This window comes from Ursus arctos, unplaced genomic scaffold, assembly GCF_023065955.2.
Source record: "Ursus arctos isolate Adak ecotype North America unplaced genomic scaffold, UrsArc2.0 scaffold_4, whole genome shotgun sequence".
Classification (NCBI taxonomy): Eukaryota; Metazoa; Chordata; class Mammalia; order Carnivora; family Ursidae; genus Ursus; species Ursus arctos.
This window is the reverse complement of record NW_026623056.1, coordinates 26243503-26270901: the sequence shown is the minus strand read 5'-3', so window position 1 is coordinate 26270901 and position 27399 is coordinate 26243503. Positions and strand designations below refer to the sequence as shown.

Genomic DNA, 27399 nt, shown 5'->3' with positions numbered 1-27399 from the left:
AAAGACAAAGTACAGATGATGTGGGAAAGCTGCCACAGAAGGAGTGGATGACGAAGGAGAAGTAGGTCAGAGTGGCTAAGGCTTGTCACATGTGTGTGAACGTCTGCTATTCCTTACTGTCACCTTCTTCTCCTTCAAACCTTTAGTCCCCAGGCCCCGGAAGCAGGGAGGACTCCAAAACTCACAGACCACTGCAACCATCCTGGTTTGGGGGGCCTTGAGGAAGGCCTTGCAAATCTCCATCCACTTGCTATAGGCGGGGTGTTTTGCTTTGGCCATGCTAAGGGCTGGAGTCAAGCAATGCCTTGAACGCGCTGATACTTCTTGGGAGCCAAGGTCTATTCCTGGAGAAGAGATTAGTAGAAATTCCTCGGGAAGAAACTGGCTGCCTGTGAATGCCAGGAGGCGCCACGACTAGATAACCTACCCAGAAACAAGGGCTCTGATGTTCATATCACTTTAAAATTATACTGAGCACCCGGGTATGGCAATTTAATTTAAGTAAATTAACTTGGCCTCTGTCGAGTCATCCTCTAGGGCAGACCCTCTCTGTGGGACTTAGCTTGGATGTGTGGCATCCCTCTGCCCTTGTTACCTTGAGAAATGGGACCTTGTGCTGAGGGAACATAGCAGTAGCCGTTCCGAAAGGGCCTGCATATATCGCCCCAGCAGCCTTGGAGAAAACAAACACAATCATTCTTGCCCTCCCTCCCTTTACTTATGATCCCCATTTTTCTCTTCCTCAGCGCACCAGCACCCGAAATATCCCTTTATTTTCCCACGGACAGCTCACACTTGGGCTAGTGTACATCCAAAGGAAACCATTGTTGCTACAGAAATGTTTTGGTCTCTTCCCAACCAGGCCAGTAGCCCGGACTTCTTTCCCACTCCACTGGCCTGAGATTTCTTGTGCAGGTTAGTCCAGGCTTTGAGCTTGAACATCGTCCAGCAGAAGCTGAAGCAACTGGGCCTCTTTGCCCCCCGAACAATTAGTAGGCATGTGTCTTGAGCTGGTGACATGAAGTTGCCCTCGGGTGTCAGAGACGCAGCGTCCTGCCCCGCAGACTTGGGCTCTACCTCATTCTTCCAACTTTCTGATAAATGTGGACCTATCACTTCTCCTTTGGCCTCAATTTTCCAGTAAAATCAGGGGATTGAACTGGATGGTACCAAAATCCCCTTCCAGCTCTGAGGTGGTGAAAAAAGTCACAAAACCTGGAAACTAGAAGCACCTGTGTGGCTCCAGGCCCTAACTCAGACTCTTTAAGGCTGCCGGGGCCAAAGATAGAGCTGAGAGGGAAGTGGGAGCTCCTGATGGCTTCCCAAGATAGAATCTGGAAGCTGTTTTGGCATGAATGAAATGAGACTGGAGTGCCTGGAACAGCAAATGAGCTGATCCAGCCTGGGGCGGTGTTGGGCTGGGCTACCTTAGTTGGAAGGACTTGTTCCGGACCTTGCGTGGATGGAGCTGGGACACCACTGAGTTTCGGTGGCTACACGCCTGAGGCCCGAGGTAGGCGTGGGGCCATAACAGCAAAGAATCCTTTTTCCTCATACATAAAGATGGCTGTGGAGATCGACTAGCACCCAGGATCAAGAAAGGACTGCAAGATTTGGAACCTAGGGTGGAGACTGACGGCAGGTATAACAAGGGAAGGTCCAGAAGAGAACAACAAAGGCTCTCCACATATTCTAAAGCAGTGGTTCCTCAAGCCTTAGCACACATCGGGAACTCCTTTCGGGCTTGTGAAAAGTCCAGAGTGCTGGCCCCACCCCCAGATTTTCTGATTCAGTGGTTCTCTGGTGGGGATTGATAATTTGCTCTTCTAACAAGTTCCCAGGCGGTGCTGATGCTGCAGGTGTAGGGGAGCACCCTTTGAGAATGATTTCATTGCAGAGATTGGGAGGACATGCCAAGGGCTGCTGGGGCTGCTGAAGACTCAGCTAGCGGTTCTGTCCTTTCCCAGATGTGTGCAAGCTACGTAGCCTGTCCAAGCCTGTTTCTTCATCTGCAAAATGGGATTGATAGTAAAGGAGGAGTACAGAGTTGGTACAGGTAAATAACTTGGAAGGGTTTCTGGCACAAAGTAAATGCTCTATAAATGTTAGCTAGTGTGCCTCAAATCGTGAGGGTGGATGATCGCAGAGCCTCGGGTACCTGTAAAGTGCTCGGCGGTGCTAGTTCATTAGTATTAGGCTTGTGCCCAGATACAAGTGAAATACGCCAACTAGAGTGACTTGAACAATGAAGGGATCTTTTCCCTCCTGTAACAAGACACCCAGGGGTAAGTTGTCCAAGGGCTGCTGTGGCAGCTCTGCACAGGCCTGCCGGGACCCCAGGGGTTTCTACTGCCTCCGTGCCCGACTAGCTTGGATGTGGCTTTGTCCTCGTGGTTGCAGGAGGGATGCTGTACCTCCAGTCTTTGTGGCATGTCTTGTGACCATCCCTAGCAGCCACAGAGGTTGGGGAGGTAGGTAAGTATTGTAGATTTCTAGACTCTATGCTGGAGATGGCAAGAGAAAGGGGGTTGAAGTGGACGTTGAGAGATCCAACCAAGGTATGTGCCTTTTGATGGTTCAGAGCTTGAAAACCTTGGAAGTTTGAAGCCCACAATTCATCCCGTGCCTTTAACTGACTGTAGTGTGTGTGTGTGTGTGTGTGTGTGTGTGTGTGTGTGTGTGTGAGATTGAGAGAGAAAGAAAGAGAGAGAGACACTTTGCTATTATTCACTGGTGTTTCGTAAGGTAATTGGTGAGCAGGACTTCTGTTCCTCACTCCTTCTCCATCTCATGTCCATCCCCACAGCCCGCGAGCTTCCCTCGGTTCATGGTTTTCTTGACTACTCGCTAGACCAGACACCGTCTCAGCACTGGAGGCATACTGTGCACAAGGCATATCTGTAGCCCAGCCCCTAGGAAGCTTACAGTCTGGCAAAAAAGACATTCAAAATCAAAATTAAAAGGCATTAAAACCATTCTTAAAAGTTCCTAAGTGATAAGAACTTGTCCATAAAATTGAACTGAATATGATTTGTATGATCAAAAAGTGAGTCAATTTGCCATCAGACGTCCTCCCCAAACCCTTTTTTGGAACCCCTAGCTCTGCACACTCAGCACCTAGTGGGCCCTCAAAACACACTTGCTGACTGTCCAATGGCGCTCCTTCTTCAAGTGACTTATGTGGTGTCTCTTCCCAGAGGTAATGAGCTCTTTCGGGGCAGAGGGCATGGCTGATTTATATCTGCAGCCTCGCCATCTCATTCAGCGCTGGCACACAGTAGGAACGCAGGAAATATTTGTGGAATGGAATGGAACCTGGTTGATGTCATCAGTAAAGACGGCTAAATTGGCAATTCGGCCAAAATCCACTTTGGGGGTGTACTCTCGGGGTCACGGCTGTATGATTAGAGACATGAGTTCTTTCAAACCTCATAAACTTTTTGTGTGTGAAGCCACAGCCTCATCCTGGCACCAGATATACACATCTTGTCCCCATGAGGTCACTGCAGGGAGAGATTAACTCCATGGGCCTGGGCAGGTTTAAATATCCCTGAGTGTGTGCGGCATGTTCCACGCCTGGCTTCCTCTCAAGCCGCCCTGTCTCCCTTCTGGTTGCAGAAGCAATCACAGTGAATGGAAGTCTTCTCCCCACTGGAAGAAGTAATGGGAAGTCTAGAGATTGACGGGTCAAAGGTCTTCTTTCCCCCCCTCACCTGCTTGTTTCTGAAGTTCTCTCTGGCCTGAGAACTGTAAGGCACATACAGGCTCCCCCATCACTGCTGACCGGAAGAGGTGCTACATTTGGGAGGAAGTTTCCAGGGGGCCCTACCTTCTCGTCTTAGACTGAGATCAAATCTAGTGGAAAAAGTGTTCTGCCACAATAAGGAGAAACATATCTGTTTTATCCCAGTTCAAAGAAAAGAAAAAAAAAAACAATAGAATTTTATCAATTGTAAATTTTTCTTCCCTACATTTTTCTTAAGCTTTCGACATCTGCGTTTTGGTTTTTGTTTTTGAACACTGGTAAGATGAAGGCGCAGCAAGTGGGAGTATCTCTCGAAGCTCCACAGACATCGCTGTGGGCCTTTGCTACCTGGACTAATTGGAAACAGCATTGCTCCCGGACATGCTCAGAAGCCACCTGCTGCCTGGAAGGCAGAGAGAGGAGGTCAGCTTGACCTGACGCTTAATTGCGTCCACATGTTCCTCTGTTCTGATCCACCCACAGAAAGGACACTCAGATATGAAAAGAACCATCTCTGCTTGACTAAAAATTTTTCTTTGGTGTAAAAATGGGGCAAGCATGCGATGTGGAGTCTGATGGTCCGAGGTTCTAATCTTAGCTGGTCTACCCACTAGTTATAACTTTGGGCAAGTTACTTCATCTCTCTGAGCCTCAGTTTCTTCTTCTGCAAAACAGAGAGATGACTACTTCCCCAGGATTTTTGGTAGGATTGACTGAGATAATATATGAAGAGTGGCTGATCGTACCCCTAACTCAAGACAAGTGGACATTATCATTACTCTGATTTATATATTGGTCGTTGGGGGGGCTGTGGTGGGGGGGTAACTTGGCCACAGGTGTGCATAGTCAGAAGCCCTGGCTCCAGCTGTCCTTTCAAAAGCTTTCAGGTTATGGGGCCCTGTGTTGCTTTACCTATTAAGCTCTCCTTAATGCTATATCCATTTTTCAGCCCCAGCTTTGCCCCTTCCTGCTCAGAAAGCAGAGCATTTTGCTCAGACCCTGGTTTCTAAAGGTCTTTCCTGCCACTTGGAAGGACCAAAGAACACAAGGAAGGAGAACATGGACTCCTTGGAGGGAGACACGGGGTTCCCAGAGCGAGCGGACAGAGCCGTAATCCCCTTTCGGCTCTTGCCTGGCGGGAGAGCAGGTGCGCGCTGCTGTTGCTTGGGCTGTGTGTGTGGAGAGAGCCCCACTCTGCAGGCCCAGGACACCCACCACTCCACACTGCTCCATGCTGCTTTCTCTTGCTGTCACTGGCTTCCAGTGGCCAGGGGCACATTTCAGCAAAACCGTTGCACCAACGAGACATGGACCTAGCCCAGTAGCCCACCTTGCTCTGTCCTGTGGGGCCCCTGGGAGGGCTTTGGTCTTGTTGGACATTTGGTGGGGACACTCTTTCCTCCAGGATGAGAGAAACGGGGAGGGCTGATCAGAGAGAGGCTGAGAGAGAAAGAGAGAGAGACTAAGAATCAGGGAGACCCTGTCTAAAAGACACAGAGAGAGACAGAGGGACAAAGAGATATATGGGCGGCAGGGAGAGACTAAGAGACACTCAGAAACAGACTGAGAGGCAGAGAGCGAGAGACACAGAGACAGATGCACAGACCAAGGGAAAGGGAGTGACAGAAACACAGAGAAAGGCACAGAGGGGCCGCCAGGAGCCTTCCCACTGAGGTGGTTTCGTAGCCCACAGCAGCCCACTGGGAGTCATGTGCAGATGACACGCTTCGGATGGTGGGCTGGGTGAGCGACAGGGACAGCTGGCCTGTGCTGTTCTTTACAGCAGTCGACACTTGAATCCTCGGGCTGGGGTGGCAGGCAAGACCTGGGAGCTCCCCACGGGACCCCGACAAGGACCCCGGACCCCGGGTGCTGGGTCTGATGGAGCCGAGGGCAAGGAGTGCGTGTGTGCACACGCTGGCATGTGTCGGTCAGGAGCAGGCAAGGGACCTGGGGCCGGCACCCTGCAGCTGCTGGCCTGGCCTTGGCTGCAGGGGTGGGGAGGGCAGGCATCTGTGGTCAGCCGGGAATGTAGGGAGCAGCCAGTCCATTTGCTAAGCAAACTCCTCCCCACCAGGCAGGAACACGCCCACAGAAACAGACACTTGCCTGTCTGCTGGGGGAATGGCTCCTCCGAAGCAGAGAGGACTTAATAATTAAAGTCAGCCACCACAGAATTTCCATACTTCCCAGCAGAGTGGGGCCAAGTCAGCTGGAAGTCTGGCTGGTTTCAGCATGGGACCTCCTGGAGGCCCCCAAAGGCAGGGGATCTGGGCAGGGGGATCGCCCCCCACAACACCTGAGATACTACGAGATCATTCCAGGGCCTTGTTTCCAGAGCCTCTGCCTCACTCCTGCCTCATCCTCACTCCCTGACCTGTCTTGTGTCCCTCCCTTTCCTGCCTGCCCCCCTTCAAGCTCCAAGGACTACTGAGGCTTCTTCCTCCACTCACTCTCCTCCCTCCCAGCCTTTGCCCATCCCTTCCACCCTTCCAGACTCTTCAGGGGCTGGTCTTCGGCCGGGACCCTGCTGCAGGTGGCCAGCTCTGTTGCTGGGCAGACCCACTCCCCGACAGGAGCACGACGCTTTGCCTCAAGGCTCCAGGGGATGGGCTACCATCTTTCTGTTGGAAAAGGAGATGATACCCCCAAAATTGCTACCTCTTGGACCCTAGGAAGTAGAAGTTGGAATTTAAACAAACCCATCAGAGAAATCAAGACCCACCTATGGATTAGGAAACTGATCTCGGGTAAACTTGCAAGAATATCTCATTCCCGTGCTTGCCCTCACAAACCACACCAGTCCACAGGGGTTTGACGCAGCTCCGTAAGGTCAGTTCACCAAAGCCCGAGGCCTGTGTGGGGCCTCAGTGTAGTGTTACACAGGGTCAGATGCACCCTGGGGACGGTTAGGGGGCTGGCACAGCGTGTGGCTGGGAGCCCTCATCAATAGCAGCTGTTTTACTGTTTCCATTGTTCTTTAGTTTGCAAAATGCTTTCCTGGTCCTTGGGAGGTAGGGGGTACTCCTTTTTGGTAAAGAAAGTGAAGACAGAAAGGTGCATACCTTCATCAAGCGAATAGTGCCACAGCCATAACCCAACGTAGATCTTCTGGATTCACATTTCAGAGGGCATTTCCACTCGGTTCGGCTGCTTTTACGGTGAGACAGTGCCCAGCCCCTGCCAGCATCCTATGCTTCTTTCATTTTCTCCTGAAAAAGAAAAACCGAAGTGGCAGAGAAGGTCTTGCTTGTCATTCCTCAGAGCGTTAGACAGTCCTCGAACCCCACAGAAAACTTTCAGCTTGTGGCGCCTGGGTGGCACAACGGTTAAGCGTCTGCCTTCGGCTCAGGGCGTGATCCCGGCGTTATGGGATCGAGCCCCACATCAGGCTCTTCCGCTATGAGCCTGCTTCTTCCTCTCCCACTCCCCCTGCTTGTGTTCCCTCTCTCGCTGGCTGTCTCTATCTCTGTCGAATAAATAAATAAAATCTTAAAAAAAAAAAAGAAAAGAAAAGAAAAAAAAAAAAAGAAAACTTTCAGCTTGAGCATTTCCTTTGCAACTTCAGACCTCCCAGGCTTTCCCCTGGGTACGTGCAGGCCACCCAGCCCAGCATCGAGCCAGAAAAAGGCACAAATGCTAGGGTAGGCTGAATGTAGGCTGCTCCCTACAGTCCCAGGGTAGCACAAGGGGGCTACTTGCTGGGTCTTGTAGCTGGTTATTGCTGACCTATGGGAAAGCTACTTCTCTGAGGTACGTGTCTTAGATCCAGCCCTTTGCTGAAATCTTATTAATACAGAAAGTGCATTGGACTTTATTTTTGAAGATTTATTTATTTATTGATTTGATAGAGAGAGAGGGAAGGAACAGAGGGAGAGGGAGAGAGTCCTCAAGCAGACTCTGCGCTGAGTGTGGAGCCCAATGTGGGGCTCAATCCCACAACCCTGAGATCAGGACCTGAGCCAAAATCCAGAGTCAGCGCTTAACGGACTGAGCCCACCCAAGTGCCCCTGCCTTGGCCTTTAGAGTCTCTGAAACAGGGAGGTTAGGGTTCCTGTTCCTGCTGTTCAACAGCTCCTCTGTCACCCGAGCAGTCAAATCTTACTCTTCCATCCCTCACGGATCTATTCATGCGTCCACCTATTCAAGGAACACTTCTTGAATGTTGAGGCGAGGGCACTGTGTTGGAATTTGCCGTTCAGGACCCAGAGATAGTTAAGACGTGTAGTCTGCCCTCTGAGAGTTCACGGTCCATTTGAGAAAAGTCGGTGGGTAGTTGGAGGACCAAGGAACTCCAGAGAAGACCTCATTTTCTTCTGCCTATATCTTGCCCCCTCAAAAGGGACCCAATGAACTCAGCAGGGACATTGACTGCCACGGCAGGGACACTGACTGCCACGACAGGGACTTGAGGGGATAAAAATAGGGTCTGGAGGCTGATGTGCAGCAGAGCAATGCACAACCTGTACAACGGTTCATGAAAGCCCTGGTGCTGATCCAGGCAAGGTATTTATCATGAGCTGCTTGGAGGAGCAGAAACAAAGGGGTGGGAGGCTTTGAAGAAGGAAGTCAGGAATCATTGCTTAAGGAGGTCAGGTCCAAATGAGTCTTGCCAGCCTGTAATCAGGAAAGCAGCACAAGAGTCAGGCACTGAGAATAGGAACAGGGCAAAGAATGTCACATTGCAAGGACGATGGGCAACGGTTGGGCTGGGAGTATTGAGAGCTGCTTCTTATGGTACAGGGACAGATGAGTGAGGAGTAAGAAGAAATAGTTTGTTTTGGAGACAGTGTCATTTTTTTCTTTTTCTTTTCTTACCTACCAATCTGGATGGCAACAAGGGCGAGAACCAGAGCTAACATGGGAAATTACAGGGGTCGAACTGCAGCCGAACAAAGAAAGGAGATGTTAACACAGCCAGAGCTCACTCACAATAGAAGGGGCTGTCTGGGGGATGGTGAGCTCAAAGCCACTTAAAATCCTCAGACAGACAGAGGTTGGGCGACTCCAAGCAGGGATGGTATGTGGGGGACAGGCGGTGGCGGGGGTGATTGCGGCTGACTGGGGGCTCCGAGGGGCTTCCAACTCGCCCTGTAATGAAGTGTTGAGTGCTGTGTTTGCCACCGTGCACCAGGACAGTCAGACGTCTGTTTAACAGTTTGCGGAAAGGGCCTGAACCAGTAAGTGCTTAGAGCACGTATGTGGATTCTTCTTGTTCTTTGATACGTTTAAGAAAAGATTTTCTTCTGCCCTTTCTCAGCTCTCCAGCCTAATGAAGCATAAAATGAGCTAGGGGCTGGGTGGCTGAGAGTCATCTCCGTGCTGGCGCCTGGCCCAGAGCATCAGGCTGGAAATATTTCCCATGTCCCATGGTGGGAGGTGGAGGGGAGGGTAAGACAGAAAGCATTATCTGAAGAAGGTGTTTGGCCACCTTCCCATCAGAGCCACAAGCCCATCTGATGCATTTGTGTGGATGAGAAACAGGCACCCCCTGCTCTAGGTGGACAAAGACCCTCCACTCTTTTGATTTGAAGCAAGCTTGAGGTCTGGACTTCAGCTCCCACTTTCTCTCTCTTGTTTAGTAGATAACATGCACCACTGGACTCAGTGGCCCTGATCTCGATCCCCTGTCCTCTCCAAGCTGTGTTTCCTGTGTGCTATGAGCTCAGGAATGGACATAGAAGATTGGATCAATTAATGAGAATGAGTGGGAGGCTTGAGAGACAGTTCTATATCAGAAATCAGCCATCTGGAAGACAAAGCCACACTAAGCCAGTGTCTAATATTAAGACTGATGTCTTGGCCCTTCTGGGCCTTTCTCAGAGCTGCAGAGCCCAGGGAAGGCTGAGAACAGAGAGAGACCTTCCAGGAACAAATCCCCAGATGGCTCCTTCCCTCACTAGCCCATTAAATGCACTTACTCCTTTACTTGCACTTAAATACTCACGTGTTAAACAGTTTTTGATTTATGCATATGTTTAATATGTGCCTTTAATATCTGTCCATAATTTCATCATTTGTCTTGAATTCTAAGCTCCCAGAAAGTGCAGACTCTGCATTACATGATTAATATTGCTCAGTAAAATGCATGGCCACCTGGTGCTTTTAGACAATAATAATGATGGTAAAGTTTAAATTTCTCACCCTGGGCATTCCAGACCTTCCATCTTCTGATTCCCCCTCCCCCAACCCCTCCCTTCCCCACCTGCCATTATTCAGCTTCAGCATCCTGTACAACAAGCCAAAATGGCCTACATTGCTTGGGCATCCCATCTCATGGTCTTTCTTTCATCCACACACTCCTCTCCCCCTTCTCTTACCCCTGCGTGTCCATCTAACCCATCTTTGGAAGGTCAACTCTAATACTCTTCCCCATGATACCTGTCCTGATTTCTTGTGCAGGAGTGACCTGGCATTTTTGCTCTCCCATGCAAATTCATTTCAATTTCTTCTGCATCTAATTACATTCTACCTATATCACTACTCTATTAGCCAATGACCACTTCCCCCGCGAATCCAGGACTCCTTGAGGAAAGAGGCGGTGTCTTACCCAACTTCCTCTCCACAGTGTTCATTGCAGGGCTGAGCACCTGGCAAATTAAGCTCTGCAACCTGGACAAGTCCTGTCCCTGCTCTGAGTCTCAGTCTGCTCATCAGTAAGTTGGACGAGGTGATCTCTAGGAGCATGGTGGCTCTGAGGCCCACGGTCCATAGCCTGCTACAGGCTCATTGATGGGCTAGAAGATCGCAAGGAGGACATCCCCCACAGGATGAAAGAGTGCTTTGGGAACTTCTGTTTATCAACACCTAAAAATTCTTGGATCACCAAGAGGTTGGAGATTCAAACCAGTTACTCTTATGCACGGGATCTCTCTCTTCCCATGGATGGGAATGGCAATGAGAGTGAGGTGAGTCAGAGAGCAGTTGGCACACAGATGCTGTCTCTGTTCCTTGAAGGTGGTGCTGAGGGCTTCTCCAGCAGGTCCCCTCCTCCTCTCAAGAAACAAAGGTCAGGTCCACAATACTCCCCGCCCTGTGGTGGCTAGGGACACCCTACCTTCTGAAATCCAGAACACCCCCCCCCCGCCCCGCACCGTGGCCAGGGTGGGGCTGCACACGTGGTGTCCAGGCCCCTCATTAGAGGAGCTGCCTGCTATACCACTGGAGACCCTGGGCCAATACCTATTTTTGGCGATAATTATCAAGCATTTTCTAAGAGCCTGGATATACCAGCAAATCTTTTAAAAATAGGCCTATATTGTCTCCCAGATCCCTGGTGGTGACTCAGCACACCGTACAGTAGCTGTGATTCACAGTGTAGGCACCGAAGGCCTGTGGGTGAGTCTTGGCAGTTGCTCTGCTCTCCCTCCTGGAACCCAGAGACTCACAGCCAAGGAGAGGAGGTACACACACCCCACACCCCCATTCTTCCGGAATGCCACTCTTGCCACCAAACCCAGGCTTCTCTGCCGTATAGGCGTGGCCAACCATCAAGGCCAAGAGCTTTGGTGAGGACAGCTCCAGAGCTGGGATGGGGTAGGGAGGGAGACCCACTGGGACTCTGACAGCCCTGTGTGGGGCAGAGGCCCACCTAAGTTCTGGGGGAATGAGGAGAAGGGGTCCACAGGAGAGAGGGTGGGAGGAGGGGACAGGGAATGTCTCTGCTGATAGAGGCCCAGCCAAGAGTCTTGGGCTTCAAGCCCAGCAGGGCTGCTGACTCGCGGTGGACCCTTAATCTCTGTGGAGGGCAGGCCCAGCTCCTAGAAGCCCAGAGGGCTTAGTGGCGTTTGTGTAGCTCTACACATGGGGCCTGTGGGCTGGCACCAAGCCCTGCCTGGCCGTGGACAGGAGGGCGGGAGAGCTGCGCAGGGTGGGAGAGAACAGTGAGAGGCGGGATGAGCCCTCCGCAGACAGAGGGGGTGAGCCCGGACCAGCCTGTGACAGAAGTATTTGCAGAAGGGATGACAGCGACAGAAGGTGGGGGTGGGGGAAGAGTCAAACAAGCTTACACCCAGGCAGTCAGTCCAGACTGCTCACCCAGCTTTAAGAAGAGATGGCTTATGCATCTTTCAGTTTTCATAGCTGAGCCAAAGACTTCAACTTTCTCAAAATATACCAGATCTGCTCAGAGGCTTAAGGAGGCTAATAAATTAAGTACATTAACAGAAACTCAAGACCCACTTCAGAACTCCTGTGTCTGTCTTTCTGGCCTGACAACCCCACCCCCCATCCTCAGGGCCCCAGTATTCACTGAACTCTCTCCTCTGTCTCATTGTACAAATAGGAGGTGGGAATGAAAATATCCCCCCTTCTCCCTGCCTCTCCAACGCCGAGATGATGAGTGGAGACCCAGAAAAGAGGCTTATGCATCTCAAGGCTCTGTATAAATTGTTGAGTCTTGGCACAAAATGTGTAGAGTGGAGATAATGTTGTTCTGAAATCTTTTCAGAAGTGTTTCTGTAGCCTATAAATCTTGTTGTTCTAAGGCCTCCCGCTCTTTGTAGCTGGAAGTATCAGCGTTTTGGGAGGAAGGGCCCATCACTGCCATTCTTGACCTTTCCTGTCACATTAGGTTTTTGTGAGTCTCCAAAATGACAGTGGGCTTGAGACTTGAGAGTCAAATAAATGCTAAGTAGAGAGGAATTTCTCAAGGCCTGGAATGTCCGATTATGGAACTTTATCAATGAACGGTCCCCATGAGGCAGGAAGAGGAAGAGGAGAAGCCCATCCCTTTATTTCTGACAGCCGGTGAGGAAACGGGAGACAGAGAGGGTGGTCAGGCCATCAGTCAGGCCCAGGTCTCCATCCCCCACCCCAGGTTTCAGTCTGGGGGAGACGTGTTCGACAGGTTGAGGAAAACACCCTGTCCTGGCATCTGCGAGGACCACCTCACACACTCCCTGCTCCGCCGTGGGGTGGCCTGCGGCCACATCACAGGAAGGGCCGCCTCGCATGGGGATCTCTGCGGCTCCTAGAGACTGCGGAGGGACTTGACTAAGTCTGGCTGGGGAGCTGGGAGTGGGGGTGCCTGGCACTGCAGCCAAGATCCGACTGCCTGGAAGACCAGCCAGACCTCAGGTCTTGTGCGGCCAGAGAAAATCCTGGAGGGGCCAAGTCAGCACGAAGATAGCTGAGCTGTGGCCGGATCGCAGCAGACACCAGCGGAGCCTGCAGCCATTACCTGCAGCCCCGGGTGAGGCCTCGGAGCAGCCCCTCGCAACCAAGGCTCCACAAGAGAGTCACCCGGATGTGGGAACCCAGGCTCCACAGCCAGGCTTCTCATTCAATTGGCCTGGGTGAAACTGTGGCCCTTTTTATCCTTTTAAAAAGCCTCCTGGGCTCGTGAACCAGGGAGGTGAACCACTTCCTTCAGGCTTAGAAACAGCCTCCACGCCAGTGTCAGCGCAGAGGTGAGGCAAGCGAGCGGCGCAGGATGCGAGACCTAGGGAGGCGCTTACTGTCGCCGTGCGGCACGTGCAGGGTGGGCACCTCTTCTCCCACATGGCCCCAGGGGCTACCCGCACCTCAGCCTGCTTCTGCTCCACCTCCTCCCTAGGTAGGGCCCTTCCCTGGCCTGACTTGAAGGGGTGACTCAGGCCACAAGTCCCTTTCCTCTGGAAGGCACCAGAAGGTTGCGACAAAAGGTTCATGGGGCCAGGAGACCTTCTGGGGAATGGGCTTGGGAAAAGAGTGGGCAGAAAACCAAAGAATGAACAGACCAAATCATTACCTTAAGTGCTTTGTTGGTTTCCGGGACAAGAATGACATGACATGACTATTGGCTGCAAAATACAGCTTAGTCATTTCTACCAGCCCCCTGAAGCCAGGACAGCGTGGTTAACTCACTGTGGGGGAGGGTGGACTGGATCCAGGGTTCTTCAGAAAGGGATTCAAGTTACACAAACCAAAGTGTGTTCATATTCTGTTACAGTCACAAAGACAAGAGTGTGTGCCGGCCTCTAAATAGTGTGTGGGTGAAACTCAGGGGGCCCCTGCACCGCTCTCGGTTGCTCATCCTTTGCCTCACCCAGAAATCAGGCCCACGGGCAGCCAATCAGAAATCAGCCCTGTGGAAGGCAGATTTTTTAGGAGCATTTGGAACCGATTAGTTTGTTAATGTGAGCTCAGGGCTCCAGTGAATGGCCCAGTACTGTGCAAAAACTCAGGGCTTCACACGCTAGGACAAATGCGTTCTTTGTAAATAATAAGTGACCTTTGTTTCCCTCTGCCCGGCCTCCTCCCCCCTCCCTGCTTCATCCTGGCCTCGGCATGGATCCTGGGTCCTCCAGAAGGAAATCTGATCTGGCCTCGTCAATGGAATCAGGAACTCTGAGCCTCGACATCGCTGGGATGGGACGTCATTTGTGTTTTAGCCCGAAGTCCTTCCTACCGGGGTAGGGACAAAGGCCGTGGCCTTAAGGAGCACAGCTGTGTTCCAAGCCGTGTTGGAGCACCGTTTAAAGTCTGGTCTGTTTCCGGCATCCCCTCCTTCTCAGCTTTGACAGCAGTGGGGAACCTTTCAGAGTCAGTAGAGGAAATAGGGAGGCAGGAGGCTTGGCTCCTGATCACGTTGCTGACGACCCCCAGTCGCTGCTCAGGGCCCTGTTGGCAGCCTCAGGTCCCAGTCACAAACCTCCAAACCCTGAACCAATTTCCCTCAGAATAAGAATCTGAGGTCTGACTTTCTTCTGATCTAATGGCTCGGCCAGATCTGGGGACTAGGGGGTTCTGCTTGCTTTCAGGGGCTCTGGAGATAGTGAACACATGAGCAGCTACTGACATCTCTAATGAACTAGGCCACTTCACCTCAAGTTCTTTCTCTCTCCCTCTTGATTTCTGCTGAGAGAACCAGCATCAATGACCCATAACACTCAAGAGCCCTTTCCCCACCCGTTTGCTGGATCTATTAATCTCTTCTGATAGCCAGCAGCTAACCCATCTGCAAGACACCTGGTCTTGATTTAATTAATGTGCAAAGCAAAAGAACATCAGGCAGGTAAAAATCTGTAATTAGCCATAGTCTCTCACGATTTTCTTTGTTGGTTCGCCCCTCCTCCCCTTTCCAGGCAGTGGGAGGGAATGGGAAGGAGCCAAATGCAAATATGGTTTAATTCCATCTTGAGTAATTACTCCGGAAAGCCCCCTAAAAAAATTGCTGGCTGTTTAACTCAGCAATTTGAACTTGCATTCGGGAACATCATCAAACTGTAAATGCTTTGATCTTTTTTACGCTTCTGTACATAAGGAAAACTAAGTACACCTAATTCCTATGCCGTGTTGTCATAAGCATTAGAAACTCTTGGCACATGGCCACGGGTAGGAGGCTTGAGAGGGGCTGGCTTTGTCGGTGGAGGAGACAGCTGGATGCCTTGGAGAGAACATCGGAAGAGGAGCCAAGAGGCTGGAGCTCTGCTCCCCATTGCACAGTGGCTCACAAGATGACACTGGGCAGGACATGCCCCCTCCTGACCTCTATTTCCCAGTCTTAAAATAAGGGGGTGGAGCCAGATGATCTCTAAATTTCAGAGTCTTCCCTCCTCAACACCCCAAGCTCTGCCATTCTTTGCTTCCAGGAAATACATTCCTTTCTCATACCGCAAACCCAGAGGTGAGGCAGGTGAGGCAGGGCAAAGGTAACCAAGTACAGAGACTTGCTCTGCGGGCTCAATTATCAAAATGCGTAAGGAAAAGATGACCAGTTGTGGATTATGAGATTCCTTTGAATAGCAGTGCACCCTGGATGCAGTGTAGGACCTGTAGCCACAGAGGAAAAAAAATGTACTGGCCTCTGGGGGGTTTGTGGGGCCCCTGTGACCTCAGACTTCATCAGCATCACATGCTCAACCTATAACACTAGGAAACCACATGGGTTTTAGGCAATCGCCCAAATTAAACCAATGCCGTTGCTTTCATGTTCTTGCACGCTCTAATGGGAAAGAAAAGCAAGAAAAAGCAGGAAGGAAAGCAGATCTGGAGCAACAGGGACAGAAATCTATTCATTCATTTCTTCAGTCAGGCACAGGCTAAACAGCACATGCTAAGCACTTGTAATGCGTGGGCCCTACGGAGGAAGTAGGAACAGCATGAACATGCATGAACAGCATGAAGCACAGCCCAGAGGCTGCCAAAGATTCTTTGAGCTTCTATGTTCACTTCTTTGGCATTTTCAGGTTATGTTGTAGCAGATCTACAACCAGAGGAAGTCATTCACAGACTTATCTTCGAGCTCTTAATAACCCTGGATGGCCACAGGTCCTTAACTAAGAATGCCCACCTCTGTCTGTTGAGTTCCTGTTCTTCCTTCAAGGTTCAATGCCATCTCAGCTCCCCTGGAAAGCCTCTCCTGACATCTCTAAGCAGATGCGATCTCTTCGTCTTCTGGTCATCCATGGCATTTGGTTGGTCCTACTTAGTTGGTTCTCTTATACCCCAAATTGCACTATTTTTGATTCTGTATGTGTCCTACTCTTCTTTACACTGGTAGCTCCTCAAGGGCAGGGCCTACTGAGGAAGCACAGACTTTGTTGGAGTGGTCGATATCTTGGTTGTGAGACTGTATTACAGTCTCGCAAGTCTTACCATGGAGGGTAACTGGGTAAATAGTACACAGGCTCTCACTGTATTATGTCTTATAACTGCATATACATCTATAATTATCTCCAAATAAGAAGTGTAATTAAAAAGCAAAACATGGGTGCACCTTGGTAGCTCAGTCGGTTAAGCATCTGCCTTCGGCTCAGATCATGATCCCAGGGTCCAGGATCGAGTTCCGCATCAGGCTCCCTGCTCAGGGGGGAGGCTACTTCTTCCTCTGTCTGGAAGAAGAGGAAGAGATCCACTAGTCCTGTCTTTACCCAAAGCATGAATTTCTGCCCCCAAATCCCATATACAGATTTACCCAGCCTTTTTCAAACCCCAGCAATGGAGAACTCATTCTCTCATGAGAGAGAGAGAGCATTCCATTTCTAGACAATCCTAATTCTATTCTGAAAAAGAATTGGCCAGGCTATAACTTCCCCTTGGAGCCCACACAGAACAAGTTCCCTCATCCCCATGACAACGTTTCAGGTATGTGAATATGGTCATGAGTCTCGGGCCTCCACCAGGCTTCAGGGTTTCAGTTTGGTCATCTCCATAGTGTTGAGTTCTCCTACCATTCTGGAGCCTTCTTCCTGAATGTACCTCATAGGTTGCTCTGATCTGAAACAGGATCAACAACCCCTTTTGTCCTGGATACTCCCCTGGCTTCACATTAGCATTTTCAAGCTAACTCCCAACCATTGGCTCCTGTTAAAGGCAGAGTGTATGAAAACCCTTCCATCTTTTTGGTACCCCAGCTGCAGTCGAGCTCCCCATCCCCTACCTTGCCAATTACTGTTTGGTTTTGGTTTTGACTCAAAGGTAGGACTTACACTTCTGTCTACCTGCTGCAGTCCTAACCTTTCATCTGCTGAAAACCTGAAGGCGGTCTGAGTCTGTAGCGAGACGCAGAAGGCTGTCAGGGAGAGCGCTGTGCTTGCGAGTGCTGCCGTGGGTTGGCCCGTATCCCATAGCAGTGTGCCCAGAGACGTATGAGTACTGCTGGCGCTGGCAACCCTAGGGTATTGCTCATTGTTGTTGAATAGCAAGATGGGTTTATTTTTGTAACAAGTATTTACTGCAGAACAGCCTTGCAGAACCTCCTGGGTTTCACAACTCTTCCGGCTCTATTACGTACGCAGAATGATGCCAGCCTGGCTCCCGTTCTCATTCTCCATCCCCATAGAGACGCCAACTGGGAACCAGAGCATCGGGTTAAGGCTCAGTGTCACGCATCTGCACCCAGGGCTCAGGGAGACTGGGAGGATGCCTCTGTGGGACATTAGAGGGCAGAGCCATCTCACCTACTAAATGGGAAGAGAAGGCAAGGCTCTCCCTGGAGCGGAGTGGGACAGAGTGCCTGCTTATGTAAAATCAGCGAGGTCCAACTCTTCTTGGGGAGGGATAAACTCTGTGTAGAGCCCACGTCTCTGTGGGAGAGAGTGCTTGGTGTCCTCCAATACCTATTCTTCCCTTCTTCCATGGTGGTAGAAACTTTAGTAGACTACTTGGTCGCCCACAATAAAGAGGACTACCCCCTTCTCCTTTGTAGCTGGGCATTGCCATGTGACCACATTCTGGCCAATGGGATGTGAGTGGACATGGCAAGGGCAATCTCTTCGCCTTTAAAGGGAAGGAGGCTTCTTGGCCAGGATTCCTTGCCCCCTACCCATTGGTTGGAGTGTGGATGTGGTGGTGAGCCATGTTGAACCATGCAAATGAGGACAACCCAGAGATGACGGAGCAAGAAAGGAAGCCCATGCCCCTGATGATTCACTAGTGGAACCATTTTCTCAGCTCAGGGTTTACTTGAGAAACACACTTCTATTTTGTTTAAACAAACCACAGTTACTCTGGGTCTTTGTCCCATGCAGCTAAATCTGCCTCCTAACTAATATAATGTTCCACCCCACTTAATGCTTGGCTTCCTGTTCTGCTTCTCCCTGCCTTTCTAACTTTCAGCCCACGGCTCCATCTCCCAGCTTCTTGGCTTGTTCCTCCCCACTTGGCCTGACCTGATCTCTCAAGGTAGCCTTGGATCCTTTCTCTGGCACTGGCTTAACAGGCAAGCATTAGGGAAAGGATGGTGGTAGCCAAGCTGGCATTTCCAGATCATTTGCTCTCTGGTTCTCTCCACTACTTGTGTTTCAGATACTAAGCGCTTGGTGCCTCCTGAGCCCTTATTTTGTCCACTTGTCTTGAGTTGGATCCTTGCCTTATTTCCCTGCAACCAGATCGTGAGCTCCCCAAGGACAGGCACTGTACCTGTCCCCTCTTGAAAAGCCTCCAGTAACTTGTCCATAGCAGGTCCCTAATCAATGTGTGTAGATTCACATCCTGAGATTCCCAGGGCACCACAGCGAGTCTTGGACATTGCAGAGAGCAGTGGGATTGTTACTAGCTTTTACCAATTGTTGAAACCTTCTCAGCTGGAAAAGGCAATAGGATCAATAAATTAATTCACCACATGCTTCTCAATTGGGGTTTTTCTAAGAAGTTTTCCTCCCCTACCCCAAAAAAAGGAGTGGGTTATGGCATCAGTCCCACTTAATCCCCCAGTCTCCCAAGACAAGCTATGCCCACCCACCATTGACCTTTAAGTGTTAACAACAAACCCAGACCAAGCTAAATCTTAGTCACTGAGCTGAGAAGAAAGAATTGGTCTGCACTGTACTTTTTGTAACACCTAAAAATAACCTCTCCCCATGGACTTGAGTGGGGAAATTGACTGGGAAATATAGTAGAATACCTTAATTAAAAAGCTGGTAAGAGGACAGGTACACTGCTATACCAGACATGGCAGGGCCAAGGGAGCTAGAAGGTGTGTGTGTGTGTGTGTGTGTGTGTGTGTGTGTGTACCAGAGGGCCTGGTTCCCCTGCCATAGATCACATCTGAGCAGTGAAGACACCGTCACCACCACTCCCTCATCCGGTGACTATCATGGAGAAGATTCAGTGAGAAATGGGAAGCCACTGGAGGCAGAGAATGGAGCTCCAGCTTAGAAATGAGAACACTGAGTCCCAGCTACGAGCTGTGACACTTCCCGCTTACCTGGGCAGGTGGCCCTGGACAAGTCCCTAAAGCTTTCTGGATTCATTTTCCTCATCCTCCGATGGGGACAGGAGACGAGAGGCTCTCTAAGTCCCTTCCAGCCACAGCATTCTTGGGAGTCGGGTTGTTTCTCATGGTCATCTGCTTCCTGGCCTCCTTCGGCTCCTTGGTTGGCCACCCACACGCACCGCTGCCTTTCCTCACCCCTTCCTGCCGTCTGCTTCTCCTACCACTGGCCCAGAGGATCAGGCACACTCAGAGTTTCTCATGAACACCAGACAGAGAGGGACGAAGAGGGGGAGGCAGCGCGTAAGCCAGGCTGCCAGGAGCTCTGCTCCTGGGATACCTCGGGTGTGTCCCTGTTGAAAGTCTGCTCTGTCAGCTGCAGTTTGCCAGGGGCGTCGAGGAGGCATGAAAAGGCAACTGGGACCCCTCTAAACAGGTGAGTGATTCCTTAAGGTTCTGACGTATTTTGATTTTATTTGACTTTTCTGGTCGGTTCCAAAGTCTTACCACATGTCCTCACCGCCACTTCCACTCGTCAACATGTATCTTCTTTCATTCCCTCTTTTTCCCTCCCCAGATGAATAGCCACAAGTCACAACTGCCTCCCAAAGGGAAGAGTATCAAAATAGCCAACACTTGGGTGTCTTGCCGTCTTCCAGCACACCTCCTCAAAGACTACGATGGGCTGCAGTCGTTCAGCCTCGTTTGATTCTATGCCTGCTCACCCCTGTGCCAGATGGCAAAAAATGGCCACAAGAGTTCGTAGCTCCTCTCATTTCTAGGGGAGCTCATTTCCGTGTGCCTTTTTTTTTTATTGTGGTAAGATACACTTAACATAAAATTGACTATTTGAAGCATTTTTAAATGCACAGCACTGTGGCATGACATACATTCACATTGTGCCACCGTCACCACCACCCATCTCCAGAACTTTTTCATCTTCCCCAACTGAAATGCTATGCTCAGTAGACACTAACTCCTTCCCTCCTCCCCGGAGCCCCTGACAATCAGCATTCTACTTTCTATCCCCATGCATTTGACTTCTCCTGGGAGAACATGGAAGTGGGATCACACAGCAGGTGTCATGCCGCGCCTAGCTTCTTTCACTGAGCGTAAGGTTCAATCAAGTTGTAGCGTGTGTCAGAACTTCATTTTTAAGGCTGAATAACAATCAAGTGCACGTATGTGCCCCATTTTGCCGATTCATTCTTACTTGGGTTATCCATTAGCTACTTGGGCTACTTTCTACCTGTTGGCTATTGTGAATAATGCTGCTGTGACCATGGGCGTGCAAATATCTGTTTGAGCCCCTGCTCTCAATTCTTTTGGATGTATACCCAGAACTGGAATTGCTGGATGATATGGTAATTTTATGTTTCATTTTTCTGATCACTCACCATGCTGTTTTTCCCAATGGCTGCCCCATTCTACATTCCCACCAGCAATGCACCAGCGTTCCGATTTTTCCATATCCTCTGCAACACTTCTTGTGTTTTTTGGATAGTAGCTAATCTAATGGGTATGAAGTGATATCTTATTGTGGCTTGATTCACATTTTTCTAAGGATTAGTGCATATTTTTCAATGTGTTCACTAGCTGTTTGTGTATCTTCTTTGGAGAAATACCTGGGCAAGTTCCCCGTTCTTCAAATCTGGGCTGACCATTAGAGTGACCAACTGTCCCAGTTTGTCCAGAACTTTCCAAGTTTTTGTACCGAGAGTCCCATGTCCTGGGAAACCCCTCAGTCCCAGGCAAATTGGAACTGTTGGTCACTCTAGCAGGCCTTGTGTCTTGCTTTGATCAATAGAATACTTTGGAAGTGACAACATACAAGTTTCAAGTGTAGGCCTCAAGGGGCTTTGCAGCTTCCTCTCTTGCCGCTCTTGGAAATTTGCTGCCGCATAAACAAACCCATGTTAGCTTGCCGGCTGATGAGAGGCATGTGGCCCAGTTGCTCCATAACTCTTACTAACAGCCTGTTAGCCGCCAGACATGTGAGTGGGGCCGTCCTCAATCCTTCAACTGCCAGCCGACTCCCCAGCTGACCACAGATGCACAAGAACAGAGCTCAGCCAAGCTGGCCCAGACCAGGACTGCCCAGCCAGCTCACAGAACTAAGACTGAAATCAATGGTCGCTGTTTTAAGCCACTTTGGGGGATGATTTTTTACTTAGTGAAAACTAATTCATACAGTTCCATGTTGTAAAATAGGCTCTATTTATTGTCCCATAAGATCTTACCACCGGCAGGACACTCCTGGGCCGCAGCACCCCTCTTCTTAGTGAGAAGAGCTTTACCTACTCTTTTATGGCAGCCCAGCCACTGAAGCAGTCAAGAGGCCATTCATCTTGTCAAAAGCAGACAAAAGCTTTGCCCTCTTCCCATCCCTTTGTCCGCCCCGCATCATCCACTTTTCACTGCACAAAGACAGATAGGCTCATTAGACTTGGGGGATGAAGTGTCCGTGAGGCCCTTCCCTGCGTACCACAGCCAGCCACTTTTCCTTAGTTTCTAACTCCCTCTCACCAACTTTTTTCTTCTTGATCACAGTGTACCTGGAAGAATTCTGACTTGCTTCAAGTGCTCTTTCTCTGGTTAGCCAAAGCTCCTGCAACTCCACTCCCATTCAGCTTGCTTGGTTCTCTGGGCAGGCACAATGAGAGGAAAAGTTTGACACCAAACTCAGATCATGGCCACCCCATAAGCTGTTTCAGAGCTGGTCAGTGTCTTGTGGGTCTGGGAACCCAGAGTCAAGGGGGGCTTTTCTGGTATGAATAGTTTTTTGCTGGAAACGTCAGGCGCTTAACGCTTTTAAGAAACATTGAATTGTTATTAATTGTTACTAATCAATGAAGGACCAACACATGCAAAAAATTTTTTTTCTTTTAATTCTTGATGAGCCCTTGCACCTACAGTGAGAGGGACCCGGGCCTCCAGTGTTTCTAGGCAGCTGGCTCTGGGTGGCAGACCTGGTGCTCAGCCTCAGAGTGACATGAATTCCATTTCAGGACTCTTCGTAGTCCTGGGTCAATAAAGATAGAGCCATAGAAATGTCCAGGGACTTTAGAAACCACCTGCTCTAACACTTCCATTTTCCAGGTAAAGAAACCATGGCTCCGACATGCCCACGTCTAGAATGACTTGCCCACGACTACCCAGCAAGGTGGTGGCAAAGACAGGGCTAGAACCATGGCCCTCTGACCTCTGGCCCTCTGACCTCTGGCCATCTCAACCACCCCCTGCTGCAGACAAATCCCTCCGGGTGGTTTCCACTAGGCTCTTGGCTTGGGTGGATTTTTTTTTTTTTTTTAAGATTTATTTATTTGACAGAGAGAGCACAAGTTCGGGGAGCAGCAGGCAGAGGGAGAGGGAGAAGCAGACTCCCTGCTAAGCAGAAAGCCCAACACGGGGCTTGATCCCAGGATCCTGGGATCATGACCTGAGCCAAAGGCAGATGCTTAACTAACTGAGCCACTCTCAGTCTTGGGTTGATTTTTGAAAAATGAGTTAGGAGAGGGAAAAGGAAACCAAGGATTTTCTGCAGACCAAACTACTGGGTAGCAGAAGCAGAGGGTGGAAGGCAGTGCCACGGAGGTGAGAGATCTTAGAAAAGCTCCTGCCCTCTCCTTGAGCTGAGAACATCCGGGACAAAAACAAAACAACAGGAAAAGAAACCACACCCGTCACCCAGGCCAGCATGGGAACACCTACCAGAAGGTGGTCTTGTCCTCCCACCTTCCATTTTATTTAGGGCACACTTTTTAAATAAACTTGTACAGCTTTTCCAGAGGCAAAAACCCATTGCATGTTATTATGTGCTTATGTTTCTGTTCATTCCCTTCCAATGCTTGTCAAGTTTTCACGTTGTACCATCAGTATGAGGACACACTTCTCAGTGTGTTTTTTCTCCAGTATTATTTCAAACGCAGATTTTTTTGTGTCAAAGGTCCTCGTGTTTGTCACTTTTAATTGTAATGCTGTGTCCCTTATGTGGGTACATCATAATTTTCCTCAGGGTGAATATTTGTATCATTTCTAGTTCATTGGTATTAATAACATCAACATGGTTATTTTTGTACCAATAGTTCTTTCATCCCTTTGTGTTTATTTGTTCCAGATGTGCTTCCTTAGATGGAATGAATGGATCAAGGCTAGGACTCAGTTCTTGCTCTTGCCAGATTACTTTCCAGAAAGATGCAATGGATTTGTAAGGTCTCCAACTCCATTTAAATGTGCCATTTTCCCCAGCATGGAACTGTGCTGTCACTGAGTTTTGTCATTTGTAGTCATTTTTGCCCTGTCAAACTGGGGACACTGAGACAGTCAGGATAGAGGACAGGAGTCAAGGGAGAGGATTTGCAAGATGAAGCCAAGAAGCAGAACTGCGCAGAAGCTAAGACAAATGCTCCATGTAAGACAGAGTGAATGGGAGGATCCGTGGGTGTGCGGTGGGCTGGCCTGGGTTGGAAATTTAGAGTCGGGGGGACACCAGTTTAGCAAATGTATAGTGGAGCCTGAGGCTTGTTTCTATCTTCGCATTTCTTTTCTTTTTTAGCCAGCCTATGCGTCTTTTCTATAAACTATCTGTGGATAGTTTATATCTGCAATCCTTCTGTGGATTATCATGGATACCTTGTCCTGAGGTCTTCTTCCCCTGCTTTCGCAAGTCAAAATCAGAGCCTCTGAATCATAAAGGAGCAGAAGTACCTTTCCTCACTAGCTTCTCGGCCACCGTAGATCACAAGAAGACATGGCAGAGTGCCTCCCAAGTGCCATTCCTGGAAACACGGCTCTTCCTGGTTGCATTTGGTCTGGCCAAGTTGACAAGAGCTGAACTGAGCTCCCCGGAAGCTGAAGGGAGAAAGCTGTAGCCAAGGAGCAGAAACGGTGGGCTAGAGGGAGGAACCCAATACACACCTACTTGGGCCCATCTCTGCCTTTGCCCACCTGTTCTCACCCACATCCCACTTTTTTCAGAGTGCTTTAGTACAGCCTAACTTTCAGAGATCCCCTCAGGGACTGCTAGGCCAAATTTAGAGCCCATACCAACAAGTCTGTTGGCCACATGGTCTGCTACATGAAGTCTGCAACATATGAAAAGTTATATTTAATATCCCTGGGAGAAGACCAAATATGGGAAAGCCAATTTGTGGGATGCAATTGCTCTTTTTGTAAGAAGCATCTCTGCCGAAGTATTTGGTGACTTCACAGGCCTCTAGAGTTGGGCCACAGACTCTCTAGTTTTAATAAGACATGTGGACAAGCAGAATCTTTAGAGGTAGAGGAACATTCCAGGACCCTCAAAGCCCCAAACAAGGTCATTGTCTTGCTGCCCCATCTGATCAGCATCTGACTGGCACTAGAGCAGACTGCGAACAACTCTCAGGCCACCCAGCGTCCTGTCCAAGGCATGACCAAGGGCTGGACTGAGATCCTTCTTTCCTCCTGAAGAGCTGGGACTGATGGGGGAAAGAGAGTGGAGATGGGGAATGGGTGATCTAATTTTCCAAGGGGTTAGTCAACAGGTTGGTCCCTATCATTGAGATGTCTCTTTCTGTGAATATTTTACCTACCTATGTGCTGGGTCCCAGGGCTTCTGAATGGACTCTTCTTGGACAATCACATTAGGTCTCTTATAACACAGCCTAGCCTGCTTCCTTCCCTCACCGATTCTGAGAAAGGAAGCCATCCCCAATCCCTTTCCTACCTTCTGTCACTCTAGGCAGGCTAACATTGGTTAAAGCCCTCCTATAGCCCTCAGAGTAAGGACCCCAAAAGTCCACTAAATGTCAGTTTAGCCAAGCCTGAATTTGTTCAAGACACAGTTCTGGTCTCTGACGCAGCCTCTAGAGATTCTGAATACTGACCATTGCATTTAAAGAAGACTTAAAGGAAAGAGAAGGGCAGTTAATGGACTTCCTTGAGCTTTCAACATATGCCCAGAACCAAAAAAAGAGGGGTGAATGAAGAGGAGAGATTAAGGCCTTTGCTCTATTCCCCAGGTGCAGAGAAGCAAAGCACTAAGGCCACTGGGGTTCAGAATTGCTACACAGGTCAAATGAAGGCACTGCCCAGGTCGATCCCTAATCAGAATGTGACCCTTCTCCAAAGGGAGCAGATGATGTAGACCTCCCCTCCCTCCCACAGTGTGGGATCCAGCATGGGTGCAGGACAGGGACACACACAGATCAAGCCATGGGGCCACAGCAATCAGACTCGTGTATTACATCACACACATGGATGTCAACGTGTGCAGCCAATACCGGCATTTTGCAGAGACACTTGGGGGAAGAAACACCATTCATACAAACCACTTGAAAATGTCTGTTCTCAAAGACCATGAACTTCTTTAGAAGTAAGAGTTCTGAAAAAGGGAAGGGACATGAGCATCATCCAGCATCAGAAGATGAGAACATCACGAGGGTAAGGGGGTGGGGAGACACAAACACCCAGAACAGATCTAGCAGAATTGGGTCAATGCTAAGTCAGCTGTTCAGACTAAACCAAACAGAGCTGATTCCCCTGGCCTTACAGTCCTTGGTGAGGAGGAAATGGACATTAACAGCATAACCCATGCCCAGGTGAAGCCTCAGCACCACCAGAAAGCAGATTCTACATTTGGAAAGCCTTGGCCCTCTCCTTGAACTTGGTTTTCAAGGTTTTAATGATGAGTCACCTCATTCTCCCTCATCAGTTTCTGTCTTTAACTGTAGCCTGACGTGTCTGAACCCGTAAGCACCTCCAGAGCTGGAGCACCCGTCATCTTCACACCACGGATGACTAACCATGGCCTGATCACAGTCTCCTAATTATCACAAAACAAAAATGTTACATGCCTGAAAGCTGAGGTTTTGGGAACAGTGCATTGGAAGAGCTACAGAAGCAGTGGAGAGACAAGGTCGCAATGAGCTAACCTTTTGACAGGCCTTCGTAATCCTCAGAGGCATGGGCCAAGCCACCAAGGACGCAGAGAGGGTTTTCTCCTTGGCAAGACTGTACTGTTAATATCATTCGTTACTGCCTCTGATTAGGTTCCCAGGCTCATTAAGACCTGTGTGCCTTTGACTGTTTCTCTTGGATCAGATTGGATTCCACTTTGCAGAGAATTGTCAGGACTTTCTAGTGTCCAGTGCAGGCCTGATATCATCTCTTGGCTTGACTCCATCCTGAAGCTTCTCCCCTGTGCCTCTGTGTGCATTGCTGATGACAAGTCATCATTCTGGAGTGCTGGCTGGCAGGCCCACTGCTGTCAGCTCAATCAAAACACTTGAACTAAACTTATGTTCACAGTTATGGTGGGACAGAACAGAGAAAGACACTCAGGTTAGACACAAGCACAGCTAAGTCAACTTTTAAAGAGGAGAGAGAAGAGGGGCTCCTAACCTCTCTGATATTAAGATATATTATAAAGCTAACCTGATGAAAATAGTAATTGAAAAAACATACAAATAGATCAACAGAACAGAAGAGACAGCTCAAATATACCCATGTAAGTGTCAGAACTTAAAATAGAATGAAGGTGGCACCACAAATCATTGTGGGAAGGGTAGAGCATTTAGTAAATGGCATTTGGGAGACTGACTTACTATATGGAGGAAAAAAAAATTGGATCCCTACTAAATACCACACACAAAGAGGGCTCTGGGCAGTTTAAAGACCAGAGTATGGGGGCACCTGGGTGGTGCAGTCGTTAAGCGTCTGCCTTCGGCTCAGGGCGTGATCCTGGTGTTCTGGGATCGAGCCCCACATCAGGCTCCTCCGCTGGGAGCCTGCTTCTTCCTCTCCCACTCCCCCTGCTTGTGTTCCCTCTCTCACTGGCTGTCTCTATCTCTGTCAAATAAATAAATAAAATCTCTAAAAAAAAAAAAAAAAAAGACCAGAGTATGAAAAGTTAAAGAAAGACAGTAGAAATAAAGTTAGTAGAATTAAGTGAAGGGATATATCTTTGTGATTCGGGGAAGCTGTTCTAAAACAAAATTTCAGGAACACAAACCATAATACAAAATGTTGTGAACTC

General features: G+C 49.4%; 1 long non-coding RNA gene across 5 annotated transcripts in view; it reads right to left on the bottom strand.

The window, feature by feature from the left end:
* LOC123000889 (uncharacterized) overlaps nucleotides 1–27399 on the bottom strand; it is a 130893-nt gene that overhangs the window by 28831 nt on the left and 74663 nt on the right. For 3 of the 5 annotated variants that reach the window (XR_008957316.1, XR_008957315.1, XR_008957312.1), the window contains exon 3: nucleotides 6811–6957. This is a non-coding gene — a long non-coding RNA (uncharacterized LOC123000889). Of the gene's footprint in view, nucleotides 1–6810; nucleotides 6958–16445; nucleotides 16561–27399 lie in introns of all 5 variants that reach the window. The other 2 variants (XR_008957314.1, XR_008957313.1) reach the window with 1 other exon arrangement.